A 23,904-nucleotide genomic window follows, 5' to 3' on the forward strand; every position below is an offset into this window, starting at 1 on the left:
AAGCTTTTCTGCAAAAGTTAATCTTGATTCTTGCTTTAGACTTACCTTGATTCCCCTTAAGCTTGCATATCCTTGGAGCCTTTCATTTTCGTCGGTTAAGTCTTGTTGAGTACCTTTGTACTCAGGATTTGTTAAACCCTTGTTGTAGGTGAGCCTCATAAGCAGCTAGGCTTTTGCCCCTGCTGCATGACGGTTTAGGAGGAAGAGTCCCAGCAGTAGACGTTGTCATGCACCCTTGGGCAGGGTGACTCTCTTTTGCGTGATGTAATATAAGTGGTACCTGTTTTGCTACCCCACTACCTTGATGGCTAAAACTTATGGTTTGTAATAACTAAATAAATGATTGTAAAACTTATGGTTTGTAAGACTTCCGCTACTTACTCCGATGTAATATAATTGTATATTTGTATAACTGTTGTATTACTGCAATGTTTATGTAATGTATCCTGCTCGGAAATAAAATCGTGGATGATTCAGGGTTCCCCGAGGACATCCGACAAAATACCGGAGTTGTCTGACTCCCATGTGCAGCAGTCAGAAGTCTTAAAGACAATGACAGACACATGGGACCATATAACTTAACGGTTCTGCCACAAGTCACCAATTAACCACTAATATAGTCTTGATCCTTGTTTTATTGTGTATACCGGGGAGTGGTTGATTAACTAGTTATCAAGTGGTGGCTGTTAGTTCATCTGGACAAGATGTGAGAGTGGTTGGTTGACTTGTTTTCACATAGCAACTATAAGTTAATTCGAACAAGACATGAGAGCAGTGGCTAGTAAAAATAAAAAGGTTTTCAAATTATTCATCACGCTGTTGCTTTGTGCACCCGGATGCGAAAAATCGCACTAATTACAGTTAACACCATAAGTTTTAAAAAATGGCCATAGTCAAATAAAAGTTTGAACCGCGGTTAACACCATAAGTTTTAAAAAAACGGTGTTAACTTCTACCTTTTTTTTTCTATTTGACTTATTTAAGCAGCGACAGACTCCGTATCATCATTATCACTTAAAAAATTAGCTAAAAATGAAGTACTCCTCCATATACATTGTTCAGTGGTGACTTCTAAGTGCTTTAACACAGCCGGATGGAGTCGACGACCTCAATGGAGACGAGTGTGCTGGTGATGGTGCCAGTCCCGGTGCCGGTGAACAGCCCGCTCTCCGTGGCCAGCCCGATCAGCTTGCCGGTCACCACTCCCAGGAACAGGCCAGCAGCTGCATGCAGGCATTCACCCAAAGTTTTTTTCAGATTAGTTTGCAGCATCAAACATGCAGAGATACTTGCTTCATTACAAAGCAGAAGTGAAGCTGATACAATAAAGTGAGAAACTATATGCATGGTACTGAAGAGCATGCAACTCGACACACAAAAGGACCCAGCTAAAGTAACAACTACAAGGGTTACTACTAAGAACTGACAATCTTAAAAGTTGCATAACGTGAGATGGACGCTAGAGCACTAAAAATTAGTGTTGCTTTCTCTAATGGAGATAACTGCATTGGGAAGTTTCAAACTTTGAGAACTTACAAAATGCTCACGTGCCATTCACTGTGTTGGGGAATTGGGAATGCTTCAGAATAATGTCTCAATCACACTAGGCAAACTACTTTCCTCAGATTACTGTCACTTGGGTTCTTAAACTCTAGATGGAGAATACTATGTATGTCTTCAGATTATGTCACTAAACAGTTGGACTTACTAACAGACATGAGCAAAAACCAACAGATCCACACTGAAAGGGCATTAATGCACAACTAAAGCAACAAATGCAATCAGGCTGAATGTACATTAAAATGGTTGACGCAGATGGCTGGAATAAGCAGTACAACATCAACCCACCAAAAACATATAACCATAAATGAATACAGTATATGTACAGCTTAACTGATAAAATGAATTAGCAGTTCACAGATAGCCGAAACCTGAAGTATGTACAGTACTCCAGTTTAAAACCAAAAATATCACATTAATGCTAGCTAGACAATGAATCAGAATTGCTACTTGCTAGAGCATCATATCTGCTCATCATAGAAAATATCACATTTTTTGCAGCAACTTGTCGATAGCATTTGACACACCCTACACAGGCCATATGACAAAATCCAATCGCATGAGGTGCCACTCGATCGGCTAGCAACGCCGAGTATCATGATCACGAATTTCTTTATCTATCTACTCTGGTTGATCAAAATTTTACCAACTTTCAGATGCAAAACTTCAATAGAATTCAATTGCGAGCATGGACAGCAGGGGAGTGGTGGATTTGGAGATGAATGGGCAGACCTATGCACGCACCAAGTCACCAGAGCGGCGCCGCCGTCAAACTCGCCTCTGCCGCCTGCCTTCATCACTTCCTCCTTCACGCAAGGCTGCAATCCCATGGCACCCAGCACCCGTGGAGTGAGATCTCTGCAGAGACTCCGTGATGTCGGGCCGCCGCCGCCGCCCTGCCCTCGCCCTGGCCCTACCTGGAGGATGGCGGCGGACAGAAGCGGTTGGACGGCGGTGCACGGATGCAGCGACGGGCGGATGGCGGCGCGCGGTTGGGGCGACAGGTGGACGGCGGCGGGTGGAACCCTAGAAGAAGATTTTTTTAAAAAAATTAAGAAGAATATTTTCATCTAACTATAGTACTTGAATCATACACCCTAACTATACTACTCAAAACATTATTTTACAATTATGGATTTACCGTTTTACCCTTGATTAAATAAAAGAACTATGAAAAAAGAATTACCACTCCATTATTTGGAGTCCTAATCCCCTCAATTTGGGAGGCGTTGTGGTGCATATGGGCCCATTGACCATAGACACATCTAACGCCTCCCTCATTGATGCCTCTCAACGCCTCTACGTTCCTAGCTGTCGGATCGCTCGTCGTGACCCGTCGAAATTCCCCTCAACCATTGTAAAAAATTTCCAATCAATATACCAATGGCAGGCATATGATACACGAGCTGATAAAGATTGCTATAGCGTCTTGTTCTTGTTCAGTCTGGAAAAATAGAATAGAATTCATTGGCTCTCGGCCCAATTAGTGTGGTAGCCGAATAGATAGATGACTACTCATGTAAAATATTAATAATGTTAATACTAATTATAGGCTTTAAAATCAGTTTAAGATATCCGCTTCTCTTTGAGGAGAATAGGGCATACTTCATTAGTTTGCATTGTCCATTAGATTCGTTTATGCATAGCCAAATGAACATGTATTATCAGTTTTTAACTTATTTTGCAAAATTCCTTCTGCTAAATGCTGGATGCCAAAATTAAGAGAGAAGCATCATATTATGTAATTATCTGGAGTACAGCAGGGTTACTTCTATAAAACTAAATTAATATGTCTATGATTAAGGAGGCAAATATCTGGGAATATGTAAACATAAAGTTCAACAAAAACACATATGACACCACTTAATTTTGTTAACAATTGTTATAATTTGATTTTTTTCGAAATAGAGAATATTTACTATACCTTCCTTCTCAGCCATGTGCTTTGCTAGTTCTTCCTCCTGCTGGAGCCTCTTGTGCCTCTTCTCAGCGCTTTTCTTTTCCTTGTGAGTGTTTGGAGGGGGAATCTCAGACTATCAGGGCCTTGTCTGACTCATTGTGCATGCCCAAGCAAAATGCAATCCTGGAGTTGTGCCTCATTTGTCGAGTAGACATCACAAGTCTTCTTAGATACCGTCCAACTGTTAGCAACTTGATGACATGATCAATGGTGGCATCAATCGCCCCATTCCTGATGGCCTTATTACTTATCAGCATGCTTTCAGAATCAGCAACAGGATTCTCGGAGTCTAACATCAACCTTTTGGCAAATATCAGCAAGGGAAATCTTTGAGAGTCGCCAGTGTGGAGAATTTCTGCTCTCTCTCCTAACAGGAACCTTAGAAATTACAATTATAGCCCATTTGTGGCACTGAATATGAAATCCTTGAGCCAAAGTGGGTGCATTCTGGGCAGCTTACAAGATGCTTCCTTTAGCATCACTATACTCCAACTTTTTTTTTGGTAGCACTATACTCCAACTGAATTGTCCTAATTTTGCCGAAGTAGAAAGATACCAGCAGCACTTGTCTACACCAATATCTGCACATAATCAAATAAAAATTTCAACTCACCAACTAGTTTCAGCGAGGGTGTTCATGGATATATGATTAATTGGAGTACAGCCTAGAAGCCAACACATCAACAAAGTGGAGAGAAACCGAAGACGTACTTCATCTATTTCTTATGACCACTATGGAAAATCAACACAAACAAGAATGTAACAGTTAAATCTCAAACTTGGGGAGACCAAGCTTGATTGAAATCTCAAACTGTTCCTCAATTTGCCAATTTGCCGAATCTGTTTCGAGCCATGCTTTCGCAGAGGTTTGACAGCCATTCCAATCTCAGTAGCCTATATAAGTGATTCGAGAGATATGAACAAAGGCACAAATAAGAGTTCATCAAGCACATGCAGCGACAGTTTCACTTTCATCACGGCTCACCCTGATGGTGTCCGCCATGAATTCCAGCTGCCCCAGCCTCCCTAGAACCTCTAGCAACTCGGCCTCTGACTGCAGAAGAGTCGAACACACAGCAAAATGGATCAGAAGCGGTTAATGCCAACATCAACAAATCAGAAACAGAATCAACAAACAGGGAAGCAATGGAGGAACCTTCTCTTGGGCATCGGAGAGAGCCGCCTTGACACGGAACGCCTCGGCGACCATGTTGTTATCGCTCTTGTTTCGCGGCGAAGCGCCGCCGTCGTTGTTGACAACCTCGGCGTGGTCGGAGCTGCAGAGGCTGGGCACTGCAGGCGGCCTCGGGGAGGAGGAGCGGCGGTTGGCCCGGGGTGGGGTGCCCTGGCGCCTCCGGTGCAGGAAGCACGATAAGCGCGGGGTCGAGTCGCTCGGCGATGGAGTCGCGGCGCGCGCGGAGGGCGTCGGGGTGGTCGGTGGCGGCTACTTGGAAGGCGGCGTCGAAGATGCTAGTCCGTGCGGGCCTGGCCGTGTTGTCCCTGGGGGAATTAACTGAAAAAAAAAATTACCGTGCGTTGCAACGGTAGCTATTCGTTTGGCTTCGCTAAAATTTGCTAATGCTTATGTCGATTTGGTGTAAGAGTTCGTTAGCTAAAAAGTACTGCTGAAGTTTTTATTTTCACTCTTATAATGTTAAAACATCTTTCTCATAGTTTTTTTATCTTTACATCCGTCGATGACAATATATATCAATATCCTAGATGATAATATGTATTGACATCCTTGATGCACCTACAAACACATTATTTAGTCTTAGTCATTCACCTTCACAAGAGTAGTCAACTACGGGTAGTTCTAGCAGCTTCGTTCACGATGGCTCAATATTTGTCGTCTTTCTTAGTCATACAACAAATCTGCCTCTTCTTTTACACGGTCGCGCTAAGTGGGACTAAGCTCGTTCATCAACAGAAGCTAATGTCATCCACAAAAGCCACCGCCATGGTCGTTGTCGCCTGCTTTGCTCCGGTCACCGAAGAGCTGCTCCGGTCACCGAAGAGCACCTGTTCTGCTCACCGCAAAGGACGCAACCGCCCAGCAGCCCGACTGCTCCACCCGCCGCGAATGTCCAGCCACTCGCGACGGAGCTCTCCAGGCCGGCCCGCGGCTGATCTCTCCTGCGCCGCCCCAAGCAGCGACCGCCCGCTGCGGGGGTCGCTCGCGGAGGAGACCGCCCGGGACGCTGTTGAAGTGGGACGAATCTCACAGACGTGGCGCTGAAAGGGGAGCTTGCAGATGATCAACTCTGTGCTCTTCTCTTCTGGAGCTTGCGAATCTCCCGAAGCGCGACGGGGCCCGGCGGAAGCTATGGTTCTTCACGCTGCTAGTGGTCGGGGTTGACTTGCACGCCGCCTTGGTCGCGCGCTGCTTGCGTGACATATTTTAGGATTATTAGAAAGATGGGAAAGTGTTCGATTCACAAACTAATAGGTGGTTTTCTGTTTGATTTATTACTTCGTGCGTATACGTGTTGTATCTGAGCTTTGCTCTGATGGGAGCGCGTAGGATTAGATTTTTCATTGTTAATATATTATTATTCATGTATCATTTTTTATTTTTTATTTACATTTAGTTGAACAGGTTTGGATCGAGAGAAAAAAGGACAACAAAATTAGCAAAAGACCTCCGAATAGAAAAATAAATTGGAGAAGAAATAGCATATATAGATAATGGATGGTACTCCTGTGCAAGATGGATGAGGACTCAGTACGGTAACCGTGTGCGTGACAGACAACTCTCTCTTGCTCCTAAGAGAAATTTGAACATTCACTAGTAAATGCCCGTGCGCTGCAACAGGTACACATTGTGGGGGACAATTGCACGAAGCCAGGGTGGACATCGTGCGTCGGTTCAATGTTTTTTCTATAGATAAATCTGATTTCAAGTACACAAGCAGTTCTTAAGCACCGGAACCTCATCAAACTGAATCTGCTACTGCGTAGTGGCTTCAGAAACAGTTAAGCACGGGTTGGTGCTTCAGAAAATGAACTCCTAAGCAGGGTTGAAAGTTGATGGCCAATGCAATATGAAACTCAAAGCGATTGAGTATTCTAAAATCTTTACTACTGTTGAAAGTTGAAAACAGGAGGGTTTATAGCATGTCAATATCAGAGTCCTAAGCAGGGTTGTAGCATACCAATACTAAGCATTGTTTTGTTTACTAAGAGAACTGATCCAGATTAAGAAAACAAGCAACTAAATCTGACAGCACAAAGGCACATGGTAACCTGCTCCTCTGACCCTATACATAATAACTAAAAATATACTGGCTCAGGGATTAAATAAAATTAAGGTTTTGAACAAGTTGTAATATCACAGTTTGGCAACTTAGAAAATAAATCGGCCAATATAAAAAACCTTGCGATAATCAGGGTGCAGAGTAGATGACTTTCTGAAGGTGGGCAGCAGCGAACTGGTTACTGGATCTGCAGGTAAAGAAAGCAAATTTGAAACCTTCCAGTGAAATCTGAAGGCAATGGATAGTTGGATACTAATCTGAAGGCAATGGATCTGTAAGTAAAGAAAGCAAATTTTATAATTGTTTGCCCCAGTCAAGCATTAGTCGAGCACGTGGTCCTAAATATATAATGATTTGAGATCCTTTTCCTCTTTTAGATTTCGTTTGTTTGTGTCTCTGCATAACAATTGCCGGACAGTGAGCAGTGAATGGAGGCATTGATTGAACAGATAGATTGTGTTAAAGAAAAAGAAGCACAACAAAATAAAAAAATTTATATGGCAAAGGTGCCGCTGCATCATTTTTCTGACCTATGGATTGTTCTCTAGAAAATGCGGAACATGGATTGAAACTTCAGCTAGCATTAATATTGTTGAAAGTTTAAACTGAATATTTAGATGGCATCACAATATAAATAAAATTCCATGTATTTATAACTGATCCATAAGTCACCATGCATATTTAGTCGAGAGGAAAAGAACTACTGCAAAGAGCATGCCACATAATATGTTGTAAGGACCAGTATGCACACTCTGCACATAGAACATATGGAACATTTTTATGAGAAATAACATCACTTGAACAAAAGGCCCATATCATTTCACCATTACCTAAAGATCTCACTTTCACCTTGAACTACTATGAACAACGATTCAATGAAATATGGATAAACCTATTGAACTGATCAAACTATTATGGTGATTTATTCGATAAGAAAACACACTGGTCAAAATTTCCATGGCATAAATGCAAGGCAATTATAATCAAGTTTGACATTTTTTTTTACCCAGAGTCTTTACTGAATTTTTTCAAAGGTCAAAATACATGTCACCAGCAATTGCTACTAATACTATGAGCATACTAATTAGGATGGAACATTTCTTTATATGGCTTTGCTTACTGTAGAACAAGGACTCATGCAACACTAATTGAAATAGTTCTCCTACAAACAGAAAAGAAAAATATACCAGATAAGACTACGATCTATTGTCATAAATACAGTTTGAAGTCTGAAGAGGAGAAGTGGATTCAGAAAAGAGTTGTATGTGTCATGACCGAAAAAGAACCTGGATCATTTATTGGTTTTGTATATACTCTGGTAGCCATTAGCCCAATACACTTAGTATTTGTTTCTTTAGTAAAGACTTTCTGTCAAGATTTTCTGTTCACAAAATAGGTTATATTTCTTACTTTCATGAAAGATTTTCTGTTCACAAAAGAGGTTATATTTCATGAAAGAAGTGTTCCAATGATGTAAGCAGCTGAACAGCCTGAGCAGATGAATAACTGCATATACAGAAGACCCCATATTGATTCTTACGATTCACTAAATGCACGTTGTAATTGCTCACAACCTATATTGATGTAGTGTTTGTGTGCATCGTTTCATTGCCTAAATTTTCTGCATCTCTGAATGTCAACTACCTTAAAACTCTGAACCTCTGAATGTTGTACTATCTAAAGTGAGGTCTTGAACAGGGAAGCTACCTGGGCAACTGCGTGACCTGACGAGAAATTGCTAACAGGAAGAGAATGGAGGGGAGAACCAGAGGGGAGCTACTCACCAAACGCTGGGGCCGCGGCGGTCCGGGACGTCGGTCTCCGGGGATGGGGCGGTCGTTCTGGAAGCCTGAGAGCGGGGGCGCCGGTGCTGGGGTTGTGCCCGGGCTGGGGCAAGGGAGCCGCCGTCGATCCGCCGGCTGGGACCTCGCCTCTCCCTTGGCAGCGGGTTGCGACGGCCTCTCGCCGGCGGCCATGAAGAGGAGGGCGTGCGCGAGATCCTCGTCGTCTCTCCCTCGGCGAAGGCAGGCGCGGTCCTTCTCCTTCTTGGCTTGGCGGCGGCGGCGAGAGCGTGGGCAACGGCGAGGGCGGCACACGTTGGGACTGCGACTTGCGAGTGGAGAATGACCCTTCCTTTTTATCGGTGACTGATTGGGGAGGGGAGACGGGAGACACGGGACCGAGAGATCGCAGATTTTGGCGAGGGAGAGATCGCGCTGATTGGGGAGGGAAGCCGGGAGGCGCGGGACGAGGAGATCGCGGCGGTTGCCGGGGAGACACCGAGCGGGGGTGATCCGATCGCACGCCGGGAGAGGTTAGCGAGCGAGCGATTGATCGTCTGCCGGTGAACGATTGGGTTATAAATTTTTTAGTTGCAGAGAAGAGACGTGAAAAAAAAACAGAGAAAGAAAAGGTAGAAAAACAAAAATAAAAGGCCAAAAATAATAAGATAATTGTCTAATTTCTACTTTTTTTTTTCTTTTCTATCCGGATTAGGATTTCTATTCAACTTACTTAGGTTCCGAGAATATATGTGGAAAAGGATTTCTAACTATGCATGGCGCTATGTGGCCAAGAAAAATTAGCGCACGTGTGAGAGCGCTTGGCCGGCAATATTACGAGCAATAATCAATTGTATTTGGATTAGGATTTCAACTATCTATATTACCTTAAGGACTCGTGTTGAATTAGGATTTTGATTCGTGCCTATCCAGATTACCTCAAGAAGGCCTACGTATGTTATTATATATAAAACAGGAGAGTCATAGAAAGACGAATAGAAATAGATAATTTGCATATTCACAGAGTTAGTTAGAGCAGGCCATATTAAAAAAATAAATAAATAAATAATGGAAATTTTGCTTCTTTATTATTAAGTATAAATATAGATGTGTCGAACGTGAAGTTAATGTCTAACTCACTGTAGATTTTTTCCCTATCCGAGCCGGTGTTTTTATTCCACTGGATATCAATTTTTCTTTTCCTCCAATCCTTCTATTGAATTCCTATTTATTTCAGGATCCGAGCCGGTGTCTTTGTACCCTTGCGATTCCCATTCGCTAAGTGGATGGTGAAGCGTCAGCAAAGCAATGAACGACGGCCACCACGGCGGCGTTGGCATCTCGGAATTGAACAATGCGGCGACGGTGGCACTGCACGCTGGACGGGGAGACGAGGCCGACGCCATGAACAACAGCCACCATGGCGGCGTAGGGAGACGCTCGACGCTATGAACGTGTGGCGACGCCGGGTTCTCGGAAGAACGTGGCAGCGGCGGCGTTGCGCGCTGGACCGAGGTAGCGGCGGTGCTATGCGCTGGAACAAAGCAGCGGTGGCTTAGGGTGGGCATTCAGTCATGACAAAAAATTCGGGTCGGTTCGTTTGGTCTTTTTATATTTCGATCTCTGGAAATTGCGAACCAAAGTTTTGCCTGAGAAAGTAGGAAAAGACAGTTCGGTCTTTTAATTCGAGTTCTAGCGAGGTGAGGCGTCTACCAGCCCCTTGAAGACTCCCTCTTGGGAGAAGAAAGATAGAGTTCCACAAAAATTGTCTTTCGAACGAAAGGATAAATTAGGGAAATCTTGATTTGGAGGTGGAGGCAGGAGGGACAGGGAAGGAATCTGGCGTTCCTGGAAGGATAAAAAATATTTTAGATGAGGAGGAGGAGGAGACATTTGGCCTGTTCGTGTGTTGATTTCAGTCAGGCCAAACCAGTCAGCCAACAGTGTTTTCTTCTCATAATAAACCAGCACCAGTCAGTCCAAATCAGCCCAGAAATCAACCAGTGAACAGGCCGATTGGTTTCTAACGACGCGGGAGGAGATGTGAGGGAGGTGAAGCAAACTGCAGATAACCAGCGGGAAAATCTAGTAACTGCAGAGGATTTAAGAGTGGAAATGGATGTTGATCCAGAGGAAAAGGAAAATTTGGAAGCAGCAGGCTTGGAGAATTATGCAGCAGGGCCAAAAGCACGAACCGAAGGGCTCCAACCTGGTGTTGTACTATCCAACTGTTCGTGATGTGCCCAAGTGGCAATCGTACGGTTGGTATTTCTTATGCTCACATGGATTTCACCTAAGTATTCAAGGGTGTCATATTTATCCTCAGGGAAGCCATGGTTAAAGAATGTGATAGTGAACCATCATGTATCTGCCAACTAATATACCAACTAAGCTATGTGAAAATGGTAGGATCACGGCTTCATGTTAATATAGCCAGGAAGAGCCCCTGTCGTGGCGGTACAACTTATACAACAAGAAGAAGCTAACTACTTTAGTAACGCTAGATTACATCAATCAGAAGATACCTATCCTATCTAACCGAAGTCGTGATACTTGCCTTCACCCGCGATCCAAGCCTGAGCGCACAACCAATCTTTAGGAGATATCAATCAACCAGATATTACGGTCATGTGATCCTATTGGATATTCTTAACATCCCCCTCAATCACAACTTATCAGCGAGGTTGAGATTGTCTCTGAACATGACCATTTGCTTCTCTAGAAGAGGCTTAGTGAAGCCATCAGCGATATGATCCGTAGTGTTGATGAATATGATGTCCAGGCGCTTTGCTGCAACTTGTTCGCGTACAAAATGAAAATCGATCTCTATGGCCTCGTTCGCTGGTCTGAAACTTAGCTGAAACTGGCTGAAAAACACTGTTCTTGCTGAATTGTTGTGAGAGAAAAACACTGTTCCGGCTGAAAAAAAAGAAACCGAACAAGCCAAATATGGGGTAAGCCCAACAGGGCCTATATGCTTGGTGCGTGCATGAAATATAGGGTTAGCCGATAGGTACTTTGCGTCAAGATTATCACATCATAAACATGTTGTCAATGGATGTGGAATACCTAACTCATCAAGTAATTTTTGTACCCACATTACCTCTGCAGTAGCGTTGGCCAAAGACTTGTATCCAGCTTCTATACTTGATCTTGAAACCTTAGGCTGTTTTCTTGCGCACCATGACACTAGGCTGCAACCTAGAAATACAGTAAAGCCGCCTGTAGATCGTCTGTCATCAGGGCAACCGGTCCAATCAGCATCTGAAAAAACACTTACAAGCATAGAGTTAGATTTTCTAATTTTTAACCCTAGGCTAATTGTTCTTTGTACATATCTCAATATTCTCTTCACAACTTCCCAATGAACGGTCATCGATGAGTGAAGGAATTGACAAACTTTGTTAACCGAAAAAGATAGATCTGGTCGTGTGAGGGTGAGATACTGGAGAGCTCCAACAATGCTCCTATATCTGGTTGAGTCCTCCACTCCTAACCGAGTGCCACTAGTGACTGAAAGCTCTTCGGTAGTATTAAGGGGTGTTTTTGACGGGTTTACACAGCTGCATATTAACTCTCTTGAGGATATCAGAAGCATACCGTTCCTGTGTCAAAAGTGATTCACCTTTCTTTCTTTGAACCTGTATGCTAAGAAAATAGTGAAGGTTCCTGAGATCTTTGATTGCAAAGTCCTTCTCTAAATCTCGAAGAAGAGCATCCACTGCTTCCAGTGATGAACTGGCCACAATTATATCATCAACATATACAAGCATAAAGATGACATGATTTTATTTTTGATAAAAGAATAATGATGTGTTAGCTTTGGAGGGAACAAAGCCTAGACTCTGAAGTTTACCACACAACCTAGAATACCAGGCCCGTGGTGCTTGTTTTAAACCATACAGGGATCTATCAAGTTTGCATAAGTGATGTGGTTTGGTCTTATCTTCATAACCTGGTGACTGTTTCATGTATACCTCTTCTTCAAGGAAACCATGCAAGAAAGCGTTCTGAACATGGAGTTGCCTCAAACACCAATCCTTAGACATAGCTAGAGAGAGCACAAGACGAATTATGGCTGCTTTCACAACAGGACTAAAAGTATTCTCATAATCAATGTCATATCGTTGTTTGAACCCCTTTGCTACTAGGCGTGCCTTATATCTGTCAATTTTCCCATCTGATCTTCTTTTGATTTTATAGACCTACTTGCAATCTATCACATTTTTACCTTTTTGAGGTGGAACTAGATGTCAAGTTTTATTCATGATCAATGCATCAAATTCAACATCCATAGCACGTTTCTAATTATTATCGACTAAGGCATGTTGCAAATCAATAGGACCTTCAGTGGTGGCTGCTAACTGACCATATCGAATAGTTCCATTAGTGTAAATTTTTGGTTTGCGTATACCTTGTTGTAGACGTGTGGTGGGTCGCTGGAGAGCCGGTGCTGTAGGCGATGTAGAAGATCCGGTGGGTTGATCTGTGGCTGGCGCAGAGGATCCGGCGAGTAAAGATCCGGTGGGTTGATCTATGGCTGGCGCAGAAGACCCGATGAGCGGTGGACCCAAGGGAGATTCTCCACCACTAGTCGAAATATCCTACCCCCCCCGTCCGCGGAGCCAGGCGAGGTGAGTTCGAGACAGGTGGCGCACGCGGAGAGGATGCCGGTGGAGCTGACGTATTCGTCATGAGCGTAGGAGCTGACGCCGCCGGATCCAAGACCAATCCTATCGGCTCCACAGTGAAAGGTGCAGGTGAATTAGCCTGGGGATCGCCGCTTGTTCCTGCCAAAATGGGAAATTGCTTAGGGAGCATGAAATGACGCCCGTTTCTAGCCAGATTTAGTTCGTTTGACACTAAATTTTTTTCATGTGCTGCACGCTTAGACATAGGGTTAGTATGCATGGAATCATTATCAAAATGATCTGAAGAATTGTCGTCCCCAAAATCATGTGAAGGATTTGTCAAAGTTGGAGGAAGGAGGAGAATTTCATATCATAATCGAGCACCGGCGTTTGGGTGGAGTTCGGCGAAGGGGAAGACTGGTTCATCGAAGACCATGTCTTAGGAAATATAGACATGCCCTTCATTGACATCCAGACACTTGAACCCCTTGTGTATGTTACTGTATCCTAGGAAGACACAGCGTTTGGAGCAGAATTGCAACTTGCGAGCGTTATAAGGCTATAGATTCGGCCAGCATGCGCAGCCAAAAGTACGAAGAGAGGAGTAGTCTGGTGTTTGATGAAATAGATGTTCAAGAGGAGTTTGGTTATTGATAATTTTACTAGGGAGGTGATTAATAAGATAGGTGGCAGTGATGAAAGCTTCATCCCAAAATTTTAAGGGCATAGAGACATGGGCTAAAAGCGATAGACCTACTTCAACAATATGGCGATGTTTGTGTTGAGCGGAGCCATTTTGTTGATGTGCATAAGGGCATGAGACATGATGCGAGATGTCAATGCGCTAAAAGAAGGCATTCAACTTTTGATATTCCCCTCCCCAGTCAGTTTGCATAGCGAGAATTTTTCTATCAAATTAGCGTTCAACCATAGCTTGGAATTCATGAATTTTTTGAAAAACTTCAGATTTATGACGAAGCAAATAAATCCATGTAAACTTTCTGAAATCATCAATGAAGGTAACATAATAACTGTTTTTGCCAACAGAAGTGGGCGCAGGACCCCATACATCAGAAAACACAAGTTCTAAGGGACTCAATAAGATACTCGTGGATCTAGGATAGGGTAGCTGATGACTTTTGCCCTTTTGGCAAGCATCGCAAACAGTTTCTTTATTCAAATCTGCAACAAAGAGAATACTATTTTTGCTAAGGACTTGCTGCACGACTGCAAAAGAAGGGTGGCCGAGATGACTATGCCACCTGGACAAAGGAGACTTGACAGCACCAAATGCCCCTTTATTCGATGATGGCCTAGACTTCAATGGGTATAGGCCGCCTTTACATTCCCCTCTAAGGATGGTTTTCTTAGTCACCTGGTCCTTAATCAAAAAATAGTTGGGATGATATTCAATAAAAGCACGGTTATCGGATGTAAGACGATGAACAGATGCAAGGCTTTTGTTAGCTTTAGGAACATAAAGAACATTGTTTAGGACGAGATTTTGATTTGGGGTACGAACAAAACTTCGACCAATTTGATTGATTCTCATACCTACACCATTAGCAGCATGAACCTTATCGTTTCCATGGTACTTGTCCCTCACGATGAGCATCTCTAGCTCTCCCGTGATGTGGTTGGTAGCACCAGTGTCGGTGTACTAGTTGGTGTCGATCCCATATGATGTAGAGGAGGTAGATCAGGATTGCTCTGGTGGGCCAATGAAGGAAGCGTCAAAATGTTTGAAGTAGTGGAGTTCAGTGTGGCCCTCCTTGCCGCAGAGCTGGCAGATGGGTTTATCGCCATTATAGTTCTGCCAGGGGCACCCGCTGTTGTTGTTGTTGCCACGGTTGCGGCCGCGCCCGTGTCCTCGGCCACCACCGCCATGGTTGAAACCGCCACAGCCTCCACGTGTAGCTGTGTTAGTAGATGAACCGGATCCACTATGTAGGAGATCCATCCGCTATTCCCAGCTCACTAGCTAGGTGTAGAGCTCGCCCAAAGATAGTGGCTCCGTGCACGCCGCAACAACTGAGACAATTGGATTAAAATCCGTGTCAAGTCTGGCTAGTACACAGGAGATGATCTCTTCATCTTCAAGACATTTGTCGGTGGCCGCCATGTCGTCCACAAGAGATTTCATCTTGTTGAAGTAGTCGGCAATTGTAGATGAGCCCTTCTACGCTGTGGCCAACACCATGCGCGTGTTGATGATACGGCCCCGAGACTGGGAAGCCGTCATCTTTGAGATCACTTTCTAGATCTCAGCCGATGTGGCACAATTGGAGACTTGCACCTGGATCTCCTTGGAGATATTGGAGAGCAGATAGTTAACGATCTGCTGGTCCTTCGCAACCTAAGTTTCATACTCAGGGTTAGGGATGAGCTTAGTCGGCTTGTCGGCCGCCTTGGGGATCTGCTTCGCTGGCATCATAATGCCAGGCTCGAGATAGTGTGCTATTTGCGCACCGCGAAGAGCAGAAAACACCTGGGCGCTCCATAGGGGAAAATTCCCTTTGCCCAGCTTCTCGGTGACGGGACAACCGATTTGAGAGAACGATTGTTGAAGCACGAAAGAGGAAGCCATCGAGAATATTGTGGACTAACCTAGCTCTGATTACCATGTGAAAATGGTTGGAACATGATGCCCTCTTAGGCTCACGGCTTCGTGTTAATATAGCCAGGAAGAGCCCCTGGCGTGGCGGTACACTTGTACAATAAGAAGAAGCTAACTAGTTTGGTAACTCTAGATTACATCAATTAGGAGATACCTATCCTATCTAACTGAAGCCATGATACTTGCCTTCACCCACAATCCAAGCCTAAGTGCACAACCAATCTTTAGGAGATATCAATCAACCATCAATTAACTAGATATTGCGGTCATGTGATCCTATTGGATATTCTTAACAAGCTAGAGTGGGGGTAAAATATATGTATGATAAGGGTAGTGACACACACAGAACAAATCTAGCATGAAGATGAGTAGTCTAGCTAGTAGGGAGGACAACGAGTGAGCATAGGGTTTCCTATGATTCAAACTCTACTTCTATGGTTATACCTTAGTCATGTAATTGCAACACAGAGATTGAGTTGACACAAAAAGTATACTAGGCAGCAGCCGAGGCAATAGGAGATGTAACTCCTACTAGAAGCGACTACACAGTTGACGCAAGCCTTACCTTTTAAGAACTTGTCTCGAACACGTGGTGGAATACAAAGACTAGATAGGCCCTGCCACAACCTACTAGCTACCTATTGGTGGTTCTTAACTCATATTTATACCGCCAATACTTGTGTAAAATTCATCAAAAACAATCGACAAAACTAGGAATAGGACTTTCAACTAATCATTTCCACAAGTTTTGGTGAAATATTTGTTTGCAGGTGACCAACATGAAAATACATCAAAATGGGCCCAAAGTACAACATCCACATAATTTAGCCCAAGCAAAAGAAGGAGAAAGAAAGAGCAAAGGACATGTACCTGACACAACTGGACCAAAAGCACCATGGGTACACGCTCTAGGTCCAGTCAAGAGCCCACCGTGTGAAGGCGGTGGTGATTGGAGCAAGTCAAGGGGAAGCCGAACCCAGGGTGCGCCCACCCCCACCTGGCACCGCTCGTCCACTTCTTCGTGAGGCGGTGTCCGGGAGCCATGCAGAGGCGGTGCATGCTGGTATTCTGGGGATATTCCTCCTTGAATCGACATAGTTTGGCTATAAAAAGCAAAGGGGAGGCTCCCTCACAAAGCATCCATTCCATACACAAGAAGAGAAGTAGAAGGGTTCCACTATCTTAGCTTTAGCTAGAATAATATAGGGAGTGAGAGAGGGAAGAGTTGGAGAAGTGTCGGGGTTGTCGGCAACCTCCTCTAGTGTGCTCGCTAGACTTAGCGGAAGGAGTGTCGGAGCTAGCTGCTCCTCCACTTGTACCTCTACGATCGTCTTACTACATGAAGTAAGAAGTTCGTGTTCTACTTTGGCATAAATATCTTAAGAAATTTATCTTTGATCATTATTTACTTGCGGGTTCATCGTTTGTCCTTGTGGTGAATGCTCTAGTAGAAGGGCCTTAATAAAGATGGATAACCCTTACTAGCGCGCTAGAGTAGTAGTTGATAATGTAGACGTGGTGTCTAGGTTAGAGACTACCTTCGTTTGCCTTGTTCCCCATGGTTAAGGGGTAGGTGGCAGGTGGTGATAGCCCTGTCCGTCCCTCATAATCCCCCACGTTCGGGTTCGACGTAGAGCTATAGGCCAGAGGTACTTGGCAGACCAAGTATAAGCCGGTGCCCAAAGCAAGTCCATAGTGTCAAGGTTAACTTCGCTTGAGATATCTATCCTTAGAAAAACCTCACTATCCAAGTTACCCTTCTTCTTATTTTCGTTAGGTGAACTAGCTAAGAGACCTACACATCTGTTCCTTTGGGAAAATATGATATCCTAAATACTTTTAGGTGAAGTGCTATAATGGTGTATCCGTGAGCTTGCGGATTCCCTCTGCTTACGCTAAGAAACACCAACAAGCATTTCTGGCACCGTTGCCGGGGAACGGTTATCGTAGTTATCTCTGAACATAGTTCGCCTGTGTATCCTTTTATTTTATCTTTCTTTTCTTTTTATTCTTTTTCTCCAATGGAGCACACAACTATCCAAAACCTTTCTGCTCCCATGGGTGAGTTCGTAGGACCACCACAATCTTCAAAACCAATCACAACTTCCAGTTACGATCTCCATCTAGGCTTTATAGCCATGGTTCAGGAACAAGCCTTCTTAGGATTAGATTGTGAAAACCCATACACACACTTATGGGAGTTTGAGCAACTCTGTGCATGCCTAACCATTGCAGGCATGTCACAAGAAACACTTCGGTGAAAGTTGTTTCCCTTCTCACTTAGTGAGGGGGCAATACAATGGTACGCCCACAATGTAGGGAAGGTAAGCGGAGATTGGGAAGAACTAAGGAATAGATTCTATCTTGTGTTCTTCCCTATATCTCAAATCGCTGCCCTACGACAAGAGATACTCAACTTCCAGCAACATGAGAAGGAAACCATAGCTGTAGCCTGTGACATATTTTCAATTTTAACACATTCTGGCCCTGACTTGTCTATACCCAACCACGTGTTGTTATATCATTTTTGGTTAGGTCTTAGCAAGGAGTCTGCCCCTACACCTTGACATAACTATCAGAGGATTATTCATGCACAAAACCACATAGGAAGGAGAAGCCCTCCTGGACCACATTCTAGAAAATACTCCTCCCTTAGAACCCCTCCATGTAGAACCTGCATTTAGACATGAGGAGGCCTCTTTGGCTGAGGCCGAACCCACAACCTACATCCAGGAATCCTCACCCAAACCAGAAGATCCGAAGGAAGGTTTCCAACCTTCGGACCTTCCACCTTTCGAGGATGATCTTTTTGAAGACTTCAGAAATACTTCGAATTACTCTTGTCAAAAGAAGCCACCAGTCCCTATCACTCCTTTGGACCCTATGGACAAAGAATTCCTTAAAGAATCCATTAAGGAGTTGATTGTCATTATGAGCAGAGAATGGGTAGAAGAAGTAGAGTTTTCTTCTAAAGCAATTTAGATTCACACCCCTTGTCTAGTCATTCAATGCAACATTCGTGACGACATGGTGGTTGTGCATTATATTCCCATTATTAGAGCAAACATAATGTCTACATCTTTCGCATCTACCTATTTTTGCAATGAACCCCTTGCTCCAACAAACAAAACACTCAGGATTGCTCCATGTTCTAATTTGAAAGGACTTGGGCTCCTACATAATGTAACAATATATCATGATAAAGTCAAAGTGGTTCTTGATTTCCATATCTTTGACGTCCAAGATTTCAACACCATGATTGGGCATCCCCTAGAAAAACTTTTTACTAAACCACCTAAAATAAGGGAGCTGGACATAAAGCTAGGGAAAGACACTTTTTTCCATTCCTATCGCCTAAGCCAAAAACTCGGTGGCACACACTCTTCCCTACCTTGACCTGCCCAAGGAAGTCATGTCGGTTTCACCCTTCAAATCCCCTGAGTCATCCTTAGAAAAAGATGCCAAACTCTTCATAGAAGAAGAGGACGACTTAGGCGAAACCATTGACCTTCCTCTAGAGGAAGCATCGACATGACCTCTAGTTGAACTTAAACCCCTACCCGCTGGCTTACATTATGCTTTCTTGAATGGTGACAAGGAAACTCCTATAATCATAAGCGATAAGCTTACTGATGAGGAGACATCCAAACTCATTGCTATCTTAGAAAAACATAGGCTAGTTTTTGGATATTCACTTCAGGACCTTAAGGGGATAAGTCCAACACTTTGCACCCATCGATTTTCCAATTGATCCTGTGAGCACACCATCACGAGAACCCTAGCGTAGGCTCAATAATGCGATGTGGGAAGTCGTAAAGAAGGAAGTCCTAAAACGTCTTCATGTCGGGATTATCTATCCTGTACCACATAGTGACTGGGTCAGTCTCGTCCAAGTGGTGCCCAAGAAAGGGGGCATGACGGTTGTTGAAAATAATAGAATGAATTGATTTCACACCGAACCATCATGGGGGTGGAGAATGTGTATAGACTACTAAAAACATAACGCGACTACTAAGAAAGATCACTTCCCACTGCCCTTCATTGATGAGATGCTAGAGCGGTTGGTGAAGCACTCTTTGTTTTGTTTCCTTGATGGGTATTTGGGGTATCATCAAATTCCTATCCACCCCGATGATCAAAGCAAGACAACTTTCACATGTTCGTATGTAACATATGCATATAGATGAATGTCATTTGGGTTGTGCAATGCACCCGCTTCTTTCCAAAGGTGCATATGTCAATTTTCTCAGATATGATAGAAGAGATTATGGAGGTTTTCATGGATGATTTTTTAGTTTATGGAAAAACCTTTGACCACTGTCTCGAGAACTTAGACAAAGTCTTGTAACGATGTTTGGAAAAAGGCTTAGTGCTCAATTGGAAAAAATGCCATTTCATGGTTCGAGAGGGCATCGTTATTGGACACCTAGTGTCTGAGAGGGGGATTGAGGTAGATAAGGCTAAGATCAAAGTTATAGAACAACTACCACCCCTTGTGAACATAAAAGGAATCCATAGCTTTTTAGGACATGCAGTTTTTTATAGACGCTTCATTAAAGATTTCTCAAAAATCTCTAGACCCTTAACGAACCTGTTAGCTAAGGATGCACCTTTTGAATTCACTGATGAGTGCTTAGATGCTTTCCATACACTTAAGAAGGCACTCATCTTAGCACCGATCATCCAACCACCGATTGGTCGCTGCCTTTTGAAATAATGTGTGATGCTAGTGATTATGCAGTTGGTGCGGTCCTTGGCCAAATCAAAGATAAGAAACATCACGCAATTGCTTACGCTAGCAAAACACTGACAAGGGCCTAGCTTAACTATGCAACTACTGAAAAAGAGCTCCTTACAGTTGTTTTTGCTATTGATAAATTCAGATCTTACTTAGTGGGAGCAAAAGTAATTGTTTACACTGATCATGCTGCACTCAAATACTTGCGCACTAAGAAAGATGCAAAACCATGCCTAATAAGATGGATTCTCTTACTCCAAGAGTTTGACCTATAAATAAGAGATAAAAAGGGAGTAGAGAACACTGTCGCAGATCATCTATTGCGTATGCAAGTCACTAACATGCAGGAACTACCAATAAATGACTTCCTACACGATGACATGCTGCTGAAGGTGATGGATTCAAACCCGTGGTACGCGAACATTGTGAACTTCATGGTTTCAGGATACGTACCACCGGGGAAAAAACAAGAAAAAGCTACAAGCCGAGAACAGGCGTCACCTTTGGGATGACTCGTACCTCTACAGGATATGTTCCGATGGCCTATTAAGGATATTGTTAGCATTTCTTAGTGCAATCACCAAGTGTGGAGATTTTAAGTCCATCCTCAGCAATGGCGCTAGAAATGACTGTTGGTATTTCTTAGCACCATCACTAAGATTGAGTCAACCTGAGCACCACCGCCAAGAAACACCAACTATGATAGTTCTTAACAATTACAAAAAATATCTACAAGTACACGGATCTATCATTGTAGCATTTCACCCAGAAGTATTTAGGGTATTGTTATTTATATTTTGCCAAAGGAGGGCAAGGTATCAAGAGTCTAGCATGAGCTTGAACAATATTACATACTTACATAGTGGACCATAGTTCTTGATAGGGGTAAAAACGGTAATTAAAGGATAGTGGACACACATCTGAGCCAACCTCAAGGATAAAAGGAAATAGAGAATAAAAGAATGTTCCAACATGGAGCCAACATGTTCTAATGTAGCCATGCAAAGAACAGTTAATGATCATGTAGGTTATATGACTAGAGTTAGAACTAAGTTTAAGATGAGCAGGGAGATCTCCGAGCACTGGTCTGCCAGAAAGTTAGGGAGACTTTAAGACTCCTACACAGTACCCGAACGTGGGGGATTACAAAGAACGGACAGGGCTATCACCACCAGCCGCCTACCCCTCATCTATGGGGCACTATCATATCTGAAAGTTTCTGTGTACCTGAGCACCATGCCCATGTACAAGAAAACTATCCATATCCCCCTGGGACTCTGACCCTATGGATCGACAAGCATAGGACATGGGCAAACCCAAAGGAATGATGAACCACCACCTCAACCTTGCTCTACTTCTACTCATACAAGTCATGAATGGTTAAGCATAAAGTTGAATATGTTGAGATCATAACACACAAACTATATGCTAGTTTATATATCATGATTATAATAAGACAACTATACTCTAGTTCATATGCACTATTATATTGAAGATATGAGAGCATGACTTTGGAAGAAATCTTCATAGTATTCACACCATGATGTATCTCCTCTTCCAAGGAGCCATGCCCTCCTTGATAGCTTTGCTAGCTCCAAACTACTACTAAAAGCTAAAGAGTACAAGTAGAGAGAGGTGAGGTGAGTAGCTCCAAATGGTGTGTCTTTGAGAATGAGCTCCTCCTCTTCTTATATAGTGAAGCATGGTTGGTTTGGCGTATGAAAATTGGGAAACTGGCCAAAACATCTTAGCATTGTGGCATTCAACCATCGTAGGAAGATGGGCCCAGGCCACGCCGCCTAGGGTGCGGCCACACCTTGGCTAGCTCACCTGGCCACTGCCTTTGCTAGGTGGGCTGGTGGCTGGGCCTGGGCCCCTCCCACAGTGGTGCTAGGCCCAAGTTTGGCATGTAGGTGGGCTTTTCCATTTATTCTCTTTGCGCATTTCTGCTTTACGCTTTCTGTTTTGCGCCTTTTGCTTGGTTTTCCACTTGTATTCAAATATTTGTCCTGCAAAACATTTTTCTCCAATACAAGTGGAACTAGGTCAATAGTAAAGGCATATATGTCAAAAGATTGTTTATTTCTCCCATTTTGGACTTTATTTGGTGGTCAGATTCAATCAATAGTGACCACCAACAAATCCCCCAAGCTTAACCTTTGCTCGTCCTGAGCAAATAGCTAAGTACTTGGTTGTTGATCAGGAGTTGCTACCATGCCGATACAATTCACAAGTGCCATGCCTATAACAAAGTATTCTTCCATAATTTAAATAAGTTGGCATTTTTATCCACCCTTTTCCTTGATCTCTATGGGGCGTATAGCTTTTCCTAGTTCTTGGGTGGTTGCAAGATAGAACGGTTATAACAGAATCACCAATCATTCATTCTTTGACAACCATCTATCCAGAGGTTTTATGAGTTTTGTGAAATAAATGTAAGTTCCTCAAATGATTCTCTTGATCGCTCAATGTGTATGATACCTCACCAAGGCATTTGGTATTTTGCCTTCTTTTTCATATCCTACCACTAATGGCTTTTGAGTGGAGTTTTGGGTAGGTATGAAAGTGGGGTATACTTGCAACACATATTTTGCTAAGTCAAAAACCAGACCTCAAGGAGATGCAAGTCACACACTTTGATCAAGACGTGCAAGTGTGTGGAATTTTTTCATGAAGTCCTAATTATAAATATTTTTGGTACTCCTTTGAATCATGAATCTCTCTCTTTTTGGATGAATGTCTTTTATTTGAAAGTATGGGCTATTTTTATTTCTTTCTTCTCTTTTTCTTTTCTTTTATTCATGCTCTTTGGCATGCATTTTTTTCTCTCTCATGCCTTTTGGAATGGATATTTTTCGGTAACACCCTAAAAATCATTTTTGGAAATAGTAAATAATTTGGTTTGTTTTTATTTAATTTATCATGAATTATCTAGGCCAAATAATAATTTTCATGAATATTAAAACCAAATATAAGACTTAGAAACATTTTTGTTGCATTCAAGCTGGTGCATATTTTTTGTTTGAATGCAGGGCTAGAGTTGCATGGCTTTGAATTCAAACTTTGTTTGAATTTGAGGCAAGTTTACAAAATCAGAAAATAGAAAAGAGTTTTCCTTTTTCTCTTTTTTCCTCCCTCCTTTTCTGGCCCATAGCCGAAGCCGGCCCAGCCTCCCTTCTGCCTCCCTTTTACCTCTCTCGCACATGGCTAGCCCACCCCGAGGCCTAGGCCACAACCTACTCGGCCGCCTCCCAGCCAGCATCGCGCCGCACCGCAGTTGGGCCGCTCGGCCTAGTAGCCATGCCAGCCGCCCCGCCTGCCAGCACGCCGTAGCGGCTGATGGCCTGACCCTGCTCACCA

The 23,904-nt window shown here is 43.3% G+C and overlaps 1 long non-coding RNA gene and 1 pseudogene across 1 annotated transcript; both read right to left on the reverse strand.

Annotated features, from left to right (window-relative positions):
- Nucleotides 1-818: 818 nt before the first annotated feature.
- On the reverse strand, nucleotides 819-5,192 carry LOC136469909 (probable mediator of RNA polymerase II transcription subunit 26b; annotated as a pseudogene).
- A 42-nt stretch (nucleotides 5,193-5,234) lies between these two features.
- On the reverse strand, nucleotides 5,235-9,104 carry LOC136477291 (uncharacterized). The gene is made up of 2 exons (XR_010763972.1): nucleotides 8,562-9,104; nucleotides 5,235-6,964 (listed from the first exon to the last, which is right to left on the reverse strand). It is a non-coding gene; the product is annotated as an uncharacterized lncRNA (long non-coding RNA).
- Between the last annotated feature and the right edge of the window lie 14,800 nt (nucleotides 9,105-23,904).

The sequence above is a fragment of the Miscanthus floridulus genome, chromosome 8 (genome assembly GCF_019320115.1).
Source record: "Miscanthus floridulus cultivar M001 chromosome 8, ASM1932011v1, whole genome shotgun sequence".
Taxonomy (NCBI): domain Eukaryota; kingdom Viridiplantae; phylum Streptophyta; class Magnoliopsida; order Poales; family Poaceae; genus Miscanthus; species Miscanthus floridulus.